Consider the following 15350-nt stretch of genomic DNA (forward strand, 5'->3'; position numbering starts at 1 on the left):
GCTGCACATTAAGTAGCCTACATCAGTTAGTGCCACAGCTAGGTTGATACGCCAGTGACACACACACTAGGTTTGCCAGATGCCTGGTTATCAAATTATATTTTTATACATCTTGTGTATGTCTATTTCAGTTTGGTTCATGTAATAAAATGATAAAAAAAGAGCAAAATGTGTTGCGTAATTCTGGAATTTACCTCAGCGAAATCAATTATTTTGATTGCAAAAATTACAATAAAAAGTTACAAAATCCTTAGGGATTTTGTGCTAATAGGTCTAATGCTTTTTATCCTGATGTCACAGAAACATTTGGGCCCATCCCAGACCCCGCAACTGGTGGCAGCATGTTAGTGACCGCTGGGGTGACAGACAATGGCTCCTTAACTTTCGAATGAGAAAAGGCACCTTTCTACATCTCTGAGATACTTCAACCCACTTTGACTAGCCAGAACACTCACTACAGACAACCAGTCCCATTAGAACTGCGTGTGGCAATATGCTTGTGGAGGTTAGCTACCAATGTTGAGTTTCGATCTATCTCAAATTTATTTGGTGTTGGTTTATCTACAGCCTGCCAAATCACCCAGGAAGTTGTTATGGCCATCAATAACCTGCTTAGGCCACAATATCTCAAAACCCCCTCTGTCAATGAGTTTAGGGCTATTGTGCAAGGTCACCATGATAAGTAGGTGTTCCCACAATGTATTGGCTGCATTGATGGCAGACACATAAGCATCCTGGCCCCACATCATGATCCAGCAGACTACTATAACCGCAAATTTTTTTATTTGGTGATACTGCAAGGTGTAGTGGACAGCAACCTGAAATTCTGGGATGTCAACATTAGCTGGCCAGGAAGGGTTCATGATGCATGGGCTTTTGCAAACTCTTCTCTTTACCAGCGAGGTGAGAATGGCACATTGTTCCCGAGATGGACTGAAAGATTTGAAGGGGTAGACATGCCTCTGCTTATCTTAGGAGATGCAGCATACCCATTACTCCCTTGTCTGATGAAGCCCTTTCCTGAGGGTAGGGGACTAACATCTGAACAAACTAATTTCAATCACCAGCTCAGTCAGACCCGGATGACCGTTGAGAGGGCCTTTGGACATTTAAAAGGTAGATGGAGATGTCTCCTTAAACGTTGTGATGCTCATATTGCCCTGGTCCCGGACATCATCTCAGCATGCTGTGTCCTTCATAATTATTGTGAGGCAAACAAAGAAGCCTATACGGAAGACAATGAAATAGGTGGGGACAATGGTGACATACATAATGCAAGAAACCACCAGCAGGCCAGTCAGGGGGGTCATATAAGGAATGCTTTGTGTGCTTATTTTTCAAAAGCACAGCAGTTATGTGCTTTTCTTACCTAACCAGACTCCAAGGAAAGAGCCTGGGGAGTTGCATAAACTGGCTGTCAGACAGTAATGATTTTGTTCTGTGTTCACCTTTGTTCTTCACATTCACCTTTCTATTCCAAAATTACAGCTATATTTATAGGCTACTCATGAGCAGGAAGAAATTACTTGTGGGGATTTTGAGAGTTATTTAACATACTGTATTTTTAAAAGATTCAGTTGTACATAGCTTTCAGATAGTTTTGTTTAAGGAGGACACTGTATTCTTAACTGTTACCATGTTGAAGATGTTCTTTATAGTCAACATGCAGTTATAAAGAACCATTGTTAAACAGTTTATGCTTTAACTTTTTTATAGGTCCTGTATGTTATGAACAATTTTCAGGCACATTTATTCTTTCGCAAATTAAAATAATAAAATAAAGTGACAAAACAGTGCAAAGTATATTGCTTGTCTATCATGTTTTCACATGACACAATCATGTGTCAGCTGGTAAAAATATAAACATTCTATTAAAGAAAAAAAAGAATTGCCTGATAAGTAAATGAAAGCAAACTAAAAAATATTCCATTGTTGAACACGGAATGTAGAACCCACACAGTGCAAATAACTGACCAGTCAACAAAACCAAACAAATGCACTTAAAAGGTATCTGCTAATGGTAGACTTGCGAATAGTAACGCTTAATCATTGTTGTGTTGATCGAATGCAATATAGAAGACACAGATTGTGTGCTACTATGTGACTTGGAGAGGTCTTGTATGTATACATCAGATGATGAGCCTGGACTATCTTTTTCCAAATGCATGGGCTGGCTCATGTGCTGTTGGGCTGAAAATGCCATGGGCAGTAGGGGCACGTGCCCTAGTGGCATGGAGTGTGAGGGCCCTGGAGTTGAAGAGTGCAAGGGCTTTGATGGCATGGAGTATTGGGGCCCTGAGGTTGAAGAGTGTGAAGGCATTGGTGGCATGGAGTGTTGGGGCCCTGAGGTTGGAAAGTGTGAGGCCATTGGTAGGGGCCCTGGGGTTGGAGAGTGAGAGGGCATTGGTGGCACTGAGTATGAGGGCTGTAGGATTACAGAGTGTGGGAGCATTGGTGACATAGAATGTGGGGGCACTTGTGGAATGGAGTGTGCAAGCAGTGGTGTTGCTGGCTGCTGGCCTGGAGGAGACAATGAAGAAACCATCATTTGCGTGAGACTGAAGAACAAGTTGTTATTGATCTGTTGTTGTTCCATCATTGCCCGAAAATGACGCTCTTCAGAATCATTTTGTGCTTTCATCCAGTTTTGCAGTGCTGTATCTTAATCTTTTTGACGTTTTTGCTCTGTCTCCTCAAGCTGTTTATCAAAATATGCCTGCAGAGTATTACTTTTTCTTTTCCGACTTTGTGCCCTCGGAACAGCCCATGCTTGATGGCTCTTGTTCCGGCTGCCCTTTGCATCACTGCTGTGCTCATAATATACAGAACTTAATATACAAACCTTTAAGTTATCAATATTTACAAAATGTTTACAAAAAGAATACCTACCGAGGCTATTCAGATAAGGAAATTGTGTCAGTGAACAAACAACTGTTATTAGTGAATTGAAAATATAGGCTGCAGTGTTGAGAACATAAAGTATTTATGTAGTGTACATTAAACAAAGCCTGGACAATGTAAAAACTGTAATGAATACTGAACTCACCACTGTTTTCGTCCGTTTGATTTACTGAAAATCCAGAACAGGCGGAATTGCTGACGGATGACTCGATTATTCTGGGTGGGTTAAAGAAGGTCTGGTCCCCAGAATCTTGTCAATAACGCAGTAGTATGGGAAATCATCGATTACATCTCCAGAACTGCCACTCCTCCTAAGGGTGTCTTGTAGTTTCGTATATTGTTGGCGGAGCTTTTTAACTTTCAACTGGCACTGCTCTGCACTTCTGTGGAACCCCATGTTGTTCATTCGTCGGCTAAAGATTTTAAACGTATCTGCATTTTTGTGCGTTTTTTCTAGCTGTGTTTTAATATCATCAGCCCATATATCAATGAGGCATTTTATCTCGTTGTCACTCCACGTCAGCCCACGACTCATTTGTCGGTAGCTAGCAAGCTGTAGCTAAATTTTCTTCTTGCTGTAAAGTGAAAACACAACCGAAACCACCCACTGCGAACCGATAATACATTGCGCGCATGTCATAATTTCCTGTGTTTGGTTCGGACTTCATAGAAATTGCTTTCACACCACAAAAGATCCTAACCACGGTCTGAATAAAGTGGATTTTTCACTAACCTGTTGCACTTTTTTGGTTCGGACCAGAGTCCACATGGCGAGTTCACACCAGTCAACAAGATCCGAACTTAGCAAAAAGTTCAGAAAATCCGGACCAAACGATCCTGGTGCGAAAGCACCCTAATTTTAACCATGTGAACAACAATATAGCCTGCGGCTAGCACAGAAACTAGTTAGATTACTAACCAGTTTAGCCAATATCTTACAAAATTGTTGTGTATAAGCATATAAAATCAACAGGAATTCGTATGCATACTAAAACTATTGAAAATGCGGTCTTACCTGCAACTAAAACATAAAAGCTTTTTGCTGACCACATAGACAGACACTCGCTTAGGTTCTTGCTAATATTCCTGGTAACAAGACGTCCTGTGCCTGCGAATCTCACACTGACTGGCGGCCACTGCCATCTACTGATGCCAGCTCTTATCACACTGGTTTACAGAAAGACAAAAACATTCTTGCAGTAATATGTATGTAATGAAAAACACGGTTCTCTCAACATACAAGAATGGGAAGTTACTCACACACAAGGTAGCTAGCGGAACTGTCCTGGAAATATTTTACAGATGCAAAAGCAACAGTATAAATGTTGTATTTTTAGTTAGGCCCTGAGGAAACCGTGAGTCTCTGTAATTCTTGGTAGTCAGATTCTATCAAATCCTTGTTCGCTACCTACTATCTACCAAGAATTGAAGGCACTAGCCAATCAGGGCGCCCTTCACTACCAAGAATTGAAAGACGCGGCCAATCAGGGCGCGTATGTCTACAATGAATTTACCAAGAATTAACCAATCGCGTGCTCGACTGTCTCGGGCTGAGAGATGCGTCGGTAGGTAAAGATAATCGCAAATTTCACTGAATGATAACAGGGAAAAAGCTACGACGAGCAAAATTACCTTGCTGGCTAGCTACGGATAAGTACGGTAATGTTACCAAATGTAAAGAAATATTCATTTTAACATTGTTTCAGCTAGCTAGTTACCTTTGTTAAGACCCGTCAGCTTCAAACAAGGTAGCCAACTAACGTTCACCGGTTTAAATTACGGTAGACGATCTAATCTGAGGAACTGTTTACATCAGGCGCAACCAGGTAAATATTTTTATAAACTTTAAGTGTATTTTCTCTGGCATTATACGTATCTTGTTTTATATGAGTTTAATATGTTAATTCAGCAGTTTTTATGCCTTTAATTTCTCTGAATGATCTGTAGCTAGCAATCTGGATTTAACTCTGGCCATTTTTTGTCATATAGGCTACAGCTAATCTATATATATATATGGGTGGTTCTTAGACTACAAGCACTTTCATGTCCTTTGGTCATATTTTAAAAAATACATATCATTTTGTACAATTCCCTCTCTCTTTGTTAAATTAACAATAAAACCATCTTTGAAACTTTTTACCATGTGTCCATTATGATTTTTTCTTACTTTTCAACAGCCTTATAGGGTTCAATATCACTGTTTTGCCCTTGTCCCACACCCAGACTTTTAAAATTCAACAATGAAAATAAAGTGTAAAAACACAATTTATATGAAAACATTTAATGTTGCTGAACAAAGTAATACTCAAATAATCAAAAAACATTTTAGTATTTAATGTGAGACAGTTGTCAATATTATTTTTTACACAAAATATAGTTGTCCCACAGTATCACCGTCATTTCCACCACAGCAGTGTAATTTCCCTTTAAAAAGTCTGTATGAGAGATTTTTTAGGTGGTTGCTAAGGAAGTAGACAGTGGCAACGGAGCACATGTCTGATATGGAGGAGATGTACATTTTCATGTACAGCTATTGAAGAAAAATAAAGGTAAATATTGCTTGAACAGACAATATTTTTATTGTATGTCATTTCCAAACATGCTGTACCTTCATGGAAGTTTGTAAGAGGATAGATTTTTTAAGCTAAATAAGTGTATTTTGCGTGCATCATATGCTAGCTATCAAATCAAAGCTAATATGTCAAGCTACCTTGAAGTTTTTCACAAAATACTGTAGAAATGTCATTTCCATCACAGTCATTTCCACCTCACTCCCCTCTGTGGTGGAAAAGACAAGAGTGTGGTGGAAATGAGAAAGGCAGTGTGTTAACACATAAACCCGAGCTATCTATGTTGATAGGGCGCACATATGGATTGTAAAAATAGATGTGTAATACTATGTTTATATATTAATTAAAAATAATTTTTTGTCTGTTTTTAAGATGCCACGTAAAACAATAGCTGAAAGGTCTCAGGCCTATAGGGACAAAATAAAAGCGGATCCAGTGAAATATCAAGAGCGGCTAAAAAGAGTCAGGGAGAGATACCTGAGGAAAAAAAAAGAGGGGTAGTGAAGGCAATATCAGATGTGCCAAAGCGAGAACAAAGAAAAAAAAGGAGACAGTGGAGAATTAACCAAAAAAGTAGACGTGAGAAAATCAAAAAAGCACTTTCGATGCAGGTCTACCTTTCTACCACCACACCACCACACTCTCCAGATGCCTTGCAGCCAGAACAGGTTGTTGACTTAACTGCCACGCCACCTTCTGCCCGACCACAAACAGAAAAACAGAGGGGAAGGAAAAGGGTTTTAAGAAACCGTTCAAAAGTATATATGTCTCTGTATCAAAGCAATGTCAAGCTTGAAAGTGCTTTGCGGAAGGTGCAGAAGTACCGTAAACGATATAATCGGTTGGTAAAAGAACTTAAAAAGGCTGACTCCCCAAATACTAAATCAAAACGCCAAATGGCAACAACACAAAACACTCTAAGAAGAACCTTAGTGTTCCATAATGCACTGATTGCAGAGCTGAGAGAAAGATATCAAACTCTCCAGTCAGAAAGAGACCAACAACTGATTTCAAAGATAATAGCAGGAAAAATCCTTAAAAAGTATCGACTACTCAAAATGGCACAAACAGAATTTGGATTTTCACTGGGAAGAATGAGAAATAATGAAAAAAGGTCAACAGAACTTCAGTACACTAGGAAGAAGCAAAAGAACAGTATCAGCACAGCCACAGATGAAAAAATCAAACAATTCTTAGAACGAGATGAGAACAGCAGAGCAACAACTGGAAAAAAGGAGACTGTAACAAAAAGCAAAATGAAAAGGCAAAAACGATTCCTAAATGAGCCCCTGGACAAACTTAATGAGAAGTTTAGGAAGGAGTATCCTGAGATTAGGATTTCATACAGTGAATTCTGCAAGAGACGTCCTTTTTGGATTGTGAAGCCCACAGTTAAGGACAGAGACACATGCCTCTGCAAGACACATGCCAATCTCCAGTTTATGGCAGACAAGCTGCTATATCACAAAGTTATCAAGAGCAGCAAAATTGAAGATTTGATTGTCTCTTTGTGTTGTGATAACTACACCAAAGAATGTATGTACAGGGAATGTCCCGTTTGTGTAGCTAAAGAGCTGGAAACCTCAACCTTTGACCCAGGTGCCCAAACATCTTGGTATGAATGGAAGGGAAAAGCTGAAGAGAGAGAGAAGAACAAGAAGGATGGTACAAAAGAAAAATTCATAGCCCACTTGACAGTTAAGGAGAAGATTGATGGTACTCTCCATACCTTGCTGGAAGACTTTTCAACAGGACTAAACGAAAGGCTGGGGAAGCATGTCTACAACATCAGACACCAGTACGCTGCTCTTCGTGGTCTTAAAGAAAATGTCAGTGAAGATGAGATTGTCCTGCATATTGACTTTGCAGAGAACTTTCTCTGCAAATACAGCAGTGAAATCCAAGCGGTTCATTTTGGGGATTCACACAAACAGGCCTCGCTTCACACTGGTGTGGCCTATACCAAAAAGGGTGTCATTTCAGTCTGCTCTATCAGCTCCTCTTTTCGCCATGACCCCTCAGCTATTTGGGCTCATCTATCAAAGGTTCTCACTTACCTGAAGGATCAACATCCCACTGCTTCAGTACTGCACTTTGTCAGTGATGGGCCGACGACACAGTACCGATCCAAAAAAAATTTCTACCTCTTAACCAACATGCCATATCAAATGGGCTGGAAGAAAGTGACTTGGAACTTTCTGGAGGCTGGCCATGGAAAAGGCCCTGCTGATGGGATAGGGGCAGTAGTAAAAAGAAGAGCTGATGACCTGATAGCTAGAGGGAAGGACATACCAAATGCTCGAGTGCTCTTTGAGGAGCTTCAGCAGCAAAAGTCCACCATAGAGCTTTTCTATGTTGGGCCAGATTACATTACATTACATTACATTAGAGGCATTTAGCAGACGCTCTTATCCAGAGCGACTTACACAACTTTTTTTTTTTTTACATAGCACTTTACATTGTATCCATTTATGCAGCTGGATATATACTGAAGCAATGCAGGTTAAGTACCTTGCTCAAGGGTACAACGGCAGTGTCCTTACCCGGGAATCGAACCTGCGACCTTTCGGTTACAAGCGCAGTTCCTTACCCACTGTGCCACACTCCGTCCTACAGATGACATTGAGGCACTGGATGTTCATGTGCCATCTCAGCTGCAGACAATCCGTGGAACAATGAAGATTCATCAGGTAATGGAAAATAAACATACAAACATAAATGGAACATGAAATACGTTTTCAGTCGTTTCACAACACATAATTGCTGTTATTAATTTAATGCTCTGACACATTTTTTTCTGTCCTTTCAGATAATCTCTGAACGGCCAAGCCAGATGTCCTGGAGGATCCTGAGCTGTTTTTGCTTGGCACCTCATGGCTGTAAATGTTACAATCCAGAAACCGCAATGTTTCAGCCATGGGAGGAAGCTTGCCCCTCAACCAGCACATCACATCCTAACACATCCCACAATTTAAGTCTGCAGCACATTCCGGACTTACACGAGGGGCTTATTGGTCAGTGGTGTGCCGTCAATTATGACGGAGATGTGTACCCGGGTATCATTCAAGATATCGATGGTTACACCGGTGCTCTTGTTAAAACAATGAGCCGCATAGGTAACAATCGATTCTATTGGCCAGAGAGAGATGACATCATCTGGTACCAATCTGATAAAGTAATAGGCCTTATCCCTGAGCCTGTACCAGTGACCAAACGGCACAAGGAGATTGCAGTGTCAGTCTGGAAAGAAATTAGTCAAATCCTTGACTAGATTTGGCCTTTAATTACATTCAGACATTCACACACACATGTGCCGCACGTACATCCACGCACATGCACGCACACACACACACTTTACACACACTATGCGTTGAAAGTATGAGGTACATTTCCAATGGGTGTTGTTCAAGTTCTATACAGTAACTCATACATCTGTTCATCTAAGAAACCAATTCAAATTTTTAAAATATACATCCAACTGTCACAATTATTTGATGTAATTTGGATGTATCATTGCTTATGTACATTTTTTCCGTGCCATTATTTTGCATTGTAAAAGCAGTTTTGTCTCACGACAGTTCAACAAAAATGTTTCAAATAAATGTTTCTACTGTTTTCAATTGAATATTTTCTACATCCGTGTTCATTAATTGTCATTTCCGCAACACAATGTCATTTCCACAGCACCCTGTCATTTCCATCACCGCACACATTTTTGGGAAATATTCAAAAAGTTACAACCATACATTAAACAATTCTCCACAATTTTGGAGACCATACTCTACTTAATGCAATAATAACATTTATTTATTTCAAAACAGTATCTACCCAAGCCAACATTATATTTCAGATTGTGGTGGATGTACGTTAAGCCATTTGGCCCTTGTGACATTTAATAAATTTAATTCGCAAATGTATAATAATTGTAAAAAGGTATCAACTGGCAAAACTAGTTATGAAAATAGTCATATATTATTATGGGGTGACATATGTCATACTATTTTTAAATAATAGTCATATATTTAGTTGTGGTGGAAATGACATTTGTTCATTACGGGTCAGAAAAAATGTCAAAAATGACCAAATTATCTTGTGATGGCAGCGCGTCCTCTCTTGGACCTTAAAACTAGACAAATTAGGTAAACTTATGAGACTGTGGTAAGTGTGATTTGAACAAGTTTTTTTTTTATAAGTTCACAAGGACAAAAGTGCTCCTAGTTGAAGAAACCCCCATATATATATATATATATATATATTGTCGGACAAGCAAGGATTAATTAAGAATATGTTTAATTTCTGAATCCAGCGGTTCCAACAGTCAATGTCCTTGTTAAAATGTTCAGCACTCTGAATACTGAACCAAGTGATAGGCTATTTCATGCTAGAAACCTTAACCTACATGTAAAATATATTTTATTAAATTTAATAATTATGTTTAAAATTAGAATTATCAATTAAATCGCTGAATTCTTTGATACAGAAAACTGGTGGAATTAACCAACAAGTCAAAACAAGCTGTATATCAGGTTTTCAGATTAAATAATTGAATTCAATAAGAAGCAGTCAATTATATTAATGAATTGAAAACATACATTCTTTATTGAATGCAGGCACACTACTTCTAAATTACACAACAGAAGACATACAGCAAAACATTAAACAACTAACCTAGAAATACCAGAACATATAGGCTATATATATATAGAGAGAGAGAGAGTGAGAGCGAGAGAGGGAAACGGATCGGCCAGACCTTGCCAAAGTATCACCCACTTCCAGTATAAGCGCCACAAGTAAACCAGCTAAACACACACAACCTAGGAACCACCACCAAAATAAAAAGAGGAAAACTCTTCTTCTTCCAGGCTCTGAAACCAAACGCAACACAACAACTTTTTCCTGTGGCAATCTTAAATACCTTACCCAGCATGGCTTGAGGATGTTTGCCCTGATTGGGTGATGCCGGGTTAAGGTTTAGGAGAGAAGGGAAGGGGGGTCAGACTAATTTATGGCAAGGGCTGGCCTACCTAAAGATTGCATTCAAACTAAAGTAATGGGAAATGTTAGGCATGCAGGGTCTCCAACCCTGGATATGGTGTCCTGTGTCATATGGTTTGTCTCTTCTGAGGAGGAAATAAAATGTAAGAAAATAAAATGTCCTAGAAATAACCTACAGCTAGCTGCATTTTTATTTTTCTTTCTTTCTTTATTATACACCTAATCAGTCATTTTCATCTGTATCACCTGTCACTGAGTCAACTATGTTTTTTAAGGCCACTAAATGCCAAAAAATGAAATCCTGTTATAAAAGAAACATTTCATAGTTTTCATTGTTTCACAATACCGGGGGGGGGGTGGGGGGGGCACCAGTTACACACGGCTGCTAGCTGTATCTGGAACTCCGGCACATAGCAACTGCCTCTCTCACTAACTCACACACACACAATTATTATGTTTCTTCAAATCGATTCATATCATTGTGGATGGCCACAAGGTAAAAATGCCCATTCTTGCAACATAGGACTTTGATTTCACTAACTAGTTGTTCCATTTACTACAGATTATTGAAAAGTGATCGCTATATTCTGTAGTCGCCCCCCACCAAGTCAGCGCACAGCAGGCAGCAGGCTGAGAGCTGACCGTTCCCGGCTATCACTCAGGGAAACTCATCGAGGAAGAGGCGTCCAGGTGCGGGAGCTAGCGAGACAAAAGCCTGGAGTGGCAGCAGGATTTCTTTCTAACCCCCGCAACCTATACATCAAAATGAAGCTTAGAACCTGTAGTTTTTAGCTATATTATATATATATATATATATCTCCATTTAGAAAAAAAACCCAGTCGAAATATTGAAAAAACTGACGTTTTATCTTGTATTTCAGTCAATATTCATCCGTTCAAGATGTAACATGCTGTATGTATCAGCCATAGGTCTTGGCTATCAAATGGACAGGAAATCCAGTACAGATTTTCAGTTGCCACCAAGGGAAAATATGAGGGCATCAGATGGTTTGCAGTCTATCCAAACTTAGTTCAGTAGGGGAAAAAAAAATAAAACAAGAAAAAAAAGTTCATGTATTACTGTTATGTAATTACTGTTGTAAAGTAGTAATTCACATTTCCCTAGCGAACTGCAGAAACATTAACACATCAAGAAACGTGAACGCAGCATCACTGGAATTTAAGATTATTCCCTTCAACTGAATGATATTTTTCTATATATCTTTAAATTTACTGTAAATAGTTTCTATTTCCAATGCAAGACAGAATCTTTCGATTTATAAAACATTTTTTTTCAGTTTCTGATTGTTCAATGTCCCCCAGTTAAAGGGGGGGGGGGGGTGGTGGGGTTCAGACAGTTCATAAAACTTAGTTTAGTTAAAAATAAAAATAAAATAAAAGAGAGAGAGATGAAAAGTACAGTATGATGATGTGGAAATATACACTCCCCCGCCACTTTATTAGGTACACCTGTTCAACTGCACGTTAACGCAAATATCTAATCAGCCAATCGCGTGGCAGCAACTCAATGCATTTAGGCGTGTAGAAATGGTCAAGACAATCTGCTGAAGTTCAAAACAAGCATCAGAATGGGGAAGAAAGGTGATTTAAGTGACTTTAAACGTGGCATGGTTGTTGGTGCCAGATGGGCTGGTTTGAGTATTTCAGAAACTGCTGATCTACTGGGATTTTCACGCACAACCATCTCTAGGGTTTACAGAGAATGGTCTGAAAATGAGAAAATATCCAGTGAGCGGCAGGTCTCTGGGTGAAAATGCCTTGTTGATAGCAGAGGTCAGAGGAGAATGGCCTGACTGATTCGAGCTGATAGAAAGGCAACAGTAACTCAAATAACCACTCGTTACAACCGAGGTATGCAGAAGAGCATCTCTGAACGCACAACATGTTGAACCTTGAAGCAGATGGGCTACAGCAGCAGAAGCCAACCCAGTACTAGCAAGGTGTACCTAATAAAGTGGCCGGTGAGCGTATTTTATAATTAGTTATATGCCAATATTACATCAATTTGATGCTTTGAAGGCACAACAACTACATTACCAATGAATATTAGGTTAGAAAAAAGAACATTTGCCCGATTTAACATGACTTCTGGTATAAACCATGCCCACTTCCTGTCTTCTATCCGAATACAGATACAGATACAGATAATGATGTCTCTGCACACCCCTAGTGGACATGTGAAGTTGTTTATGAATTCTGTCTGTTGAAATGGTGTCAGAATGTACAATAATGAATGGTTTTAAGAGAGGCTGTGGCTGTTGCAATTATTTCTGTGGAGAACTCTGAAAAGTGCCAAACTCTCGGTGCTGTATAGGTATGGCGCATGCCCAGCCAAGGCGTAACTTGCCAAAATTGCCATGGCACACCTGCCATCCCAATTTTGTAGATAATGGGGTTTATTTAAGACGGGGGATTCTTACAATATGCCCTGGGTTTTAAGTGGGGTTTAAGGGGTTAAACAGAGTAGGGCAAATTAACAGAATGCAAATGTCATAAATAGAACAATTAAATATAAATGACATGTAATGATGATGAAAGTATCAATGCATTACATTACTGTCCCCATGCAGACTTCTGGCCTTAATAATAACAATTAAATATTAATCAAACATGCATGGCCACTTAACAGTATTGTATCACAGGAGATGTTTCAGTACTAATGGGAGTCACATTATGGAAATGTCAAGGAAATCTAGAGTGGGTGGGTGTTTTTCTGTACAAATATTAAGGGGGCAGAATGTAAGTTTGGAGAAGTGAACAAGAGACAGCTAGATTTCTACCCTCTCTCCTTAGCTCTCCCTCCAAATCCCTGGCCTCTAAACACATGCATGCGTGCCTGTCATCTGAGAACTGTAGAGAGGACAAGAGCATTGAAAAGTAAAGTAGGGAGTGTAAAGCACATCATGCCTCATTCACAGGTAGAACATAAAACACATAACATCGTCATAATGAATGTAAACAATGAACATACATTTCCAATTTCCATTTCCAAGTATGTGGACACCCCCTCTAATTGGTAGCTTTGATTATTTCAGCTACACCCATTGCCAACAGGTGCATACAATCAAGCATACAGCCATGCAATCTCCATTGACAAACATTGACAGCAGAATGGGTCGTACTGAACAGTTCAGTGACTTTCAATGTGGCTTATAGAATGCCACCTTTCCAACAAGTCAGTTCGTTAAATATCTGCCCTGCTAGAACTGCCTCAGTCAACTGTAAGTGCTATTATTGTGAAGTGGAAATGTATAGGAGCAACAACAGCTTAGCAGCAAAGCGATAGACCACACAAGCTAACAGAACAGGATCGCCAAGTGCTGAGAGGTGTAGCGCATAAGAATCTTCTGTCCTCAGTTGTCCATCAGCACAAGAACTGTTTGTCAAGAGCTTCATGAAATGAGTTTCCATAGCCAAGCAGACATACACAAGCCTAAGGTCACCAATGCCAATGCCAAGCGTCGACTGGAGTGGTGTAAAGCACAGTGCTATCAGACTCTGGAACAGTGGAAATATGTTCTCTGGAGTGATGAATCATGCTTCACTATCTGGTAGACTGATGAACAAATCTGGGTTTGGCAGAATGCATAGTACCAACTGTACTAGCCTGAATAGTGGCAACTGTAAAGTTTGGTAGAGGAGGAATAATGGTCTGGGGCAGTTTTTAATGGTTTCAGCTAGGCCCCTTAGTTCCAGCGAAGGGAACAAGCATGCAGCATACAATGACTTCTACCACATCAAACATCTTTGGGATGAATTGGAATGCTGACTGCGAGCCGGGCCTTACGCCCAACATCAGTGCCCAACCTCACTAATACTTTTGTGGCTGAATGGAAGCCAATCTCCACAGCAATGAAAGCCTTCCCAGAAGAGTACAGGCTGTTACAGCAGCAAATGGGGGTCTAAGTAAGGAATAAACCATAGCTGTGGTTACATGCACACTTTTTTTTCATTCTGATTGAAATCATTCTGATTGCAGATTTCGGGTCAACTTTTTACATGGGGGGATGTGATCTAATACGGTCTGGTGTTTACATGCGCCAACGCATTTAATCGGAACAGCTGTGTGACATGCGCAAAAGTGATTAATACATCACGTGTTTGACAGTGGAAAGAAACGTACGTCATCACACATTTACATCAAGGTGGGCATGCGCAGAAAAAACGCAGCCAGAAAATGATCAGTTTCATCGTTTACATGGTACAATTTTTCTTTTGATCGGTTTATGAAAAGGTATAAACTACCCCTCTGCAACCGATTGAAATTTCAATCGGTTTGGGCCTGTTTATTCTGTAAATAACCCAATTTAAGTTTTAGCTCTAAAGAAGAGAGAGCCCTGTTGAACAGTCATTTCTGTTGCTTTTATTACGTACTTTTAAAAATCTGTTTTAAAGTTATCTCAAAGATTTCCATTTCCTTCTCTTTGGCGGTACCAATGGCGAGAAGCGGTAATTGCAGGTGTGTGCAGTGTGCATCTGATTGTGTCGTCGCTTCTGCTATACCCCGCGTACCCCGCGATTCAGATAAGCGTATCTTCACTTGATTTGTTTCTGCTGTTGCTAGTTAGAGAACATAGTTGTGTGTAATTTAGATAATCTTTTTTAAAAACTTGTCAACTGTTGCTAGTCAGCAAACTTAGTTGTGCGTTAGCTCCGAATCTCTGTAGTTGACTTGCTGTTGTTGTTAGTTAAAGGCGTTAGTGAAACTGTGTGTGGGGGTTGGTGTTTAATTGCCTGGTATTGTTGAGCTAATTTCGAGTAGCTTCACCTGGTGCTTATCTGCCCTAATGAAGGTAATGCAAGCACGTAATTGGCACCCGGTATTTATAGCTCCAGCGGAGGCTGCCATAGGCAGCCTCGTCG

At 39.8% G+C, this 15350-nt stretch overlaps 1 protein-coding gene and 1 long non-coding RNA gene across 8 annotated transcripts in view; one reads left to right on the forward strand and one right to left on the reverse strand.

Moving 5' to 3' along the window:
- Positions 1–15350, reverse strand: part of LOC135233747 (uncharacterized) — a 789909-nt gene that overhangs the window by 281250 nt on the left and 493309 nt on the right. The gene's annotated exons all lie outside the window — the stretch shown is intronic.
- Positions 5301–9096, forward strand: LOC135233077 (uncharacterized). Its single transcript, XR_010323755.1, has 2 exons — positions 5301–5450; positions 8281–9096. It is a non-coding gene; the product is annotated as an uncharacterized LOC135233077 (long non-coding RNA).

This window comes from Anguilla rostrata, chromosome 10 (genome assembly GCF_018555375.3).
Source record: "Anguilla rostrata isolate EN2019 chromosome 10, ASM1855537v3, whole genome shotgun sequence".
NCBI lineage: Eukaryota > Metazoa > Chordata > Actinopteri > Anguilliformes > Anguillidae > Anguilla > Anguilla rostrata.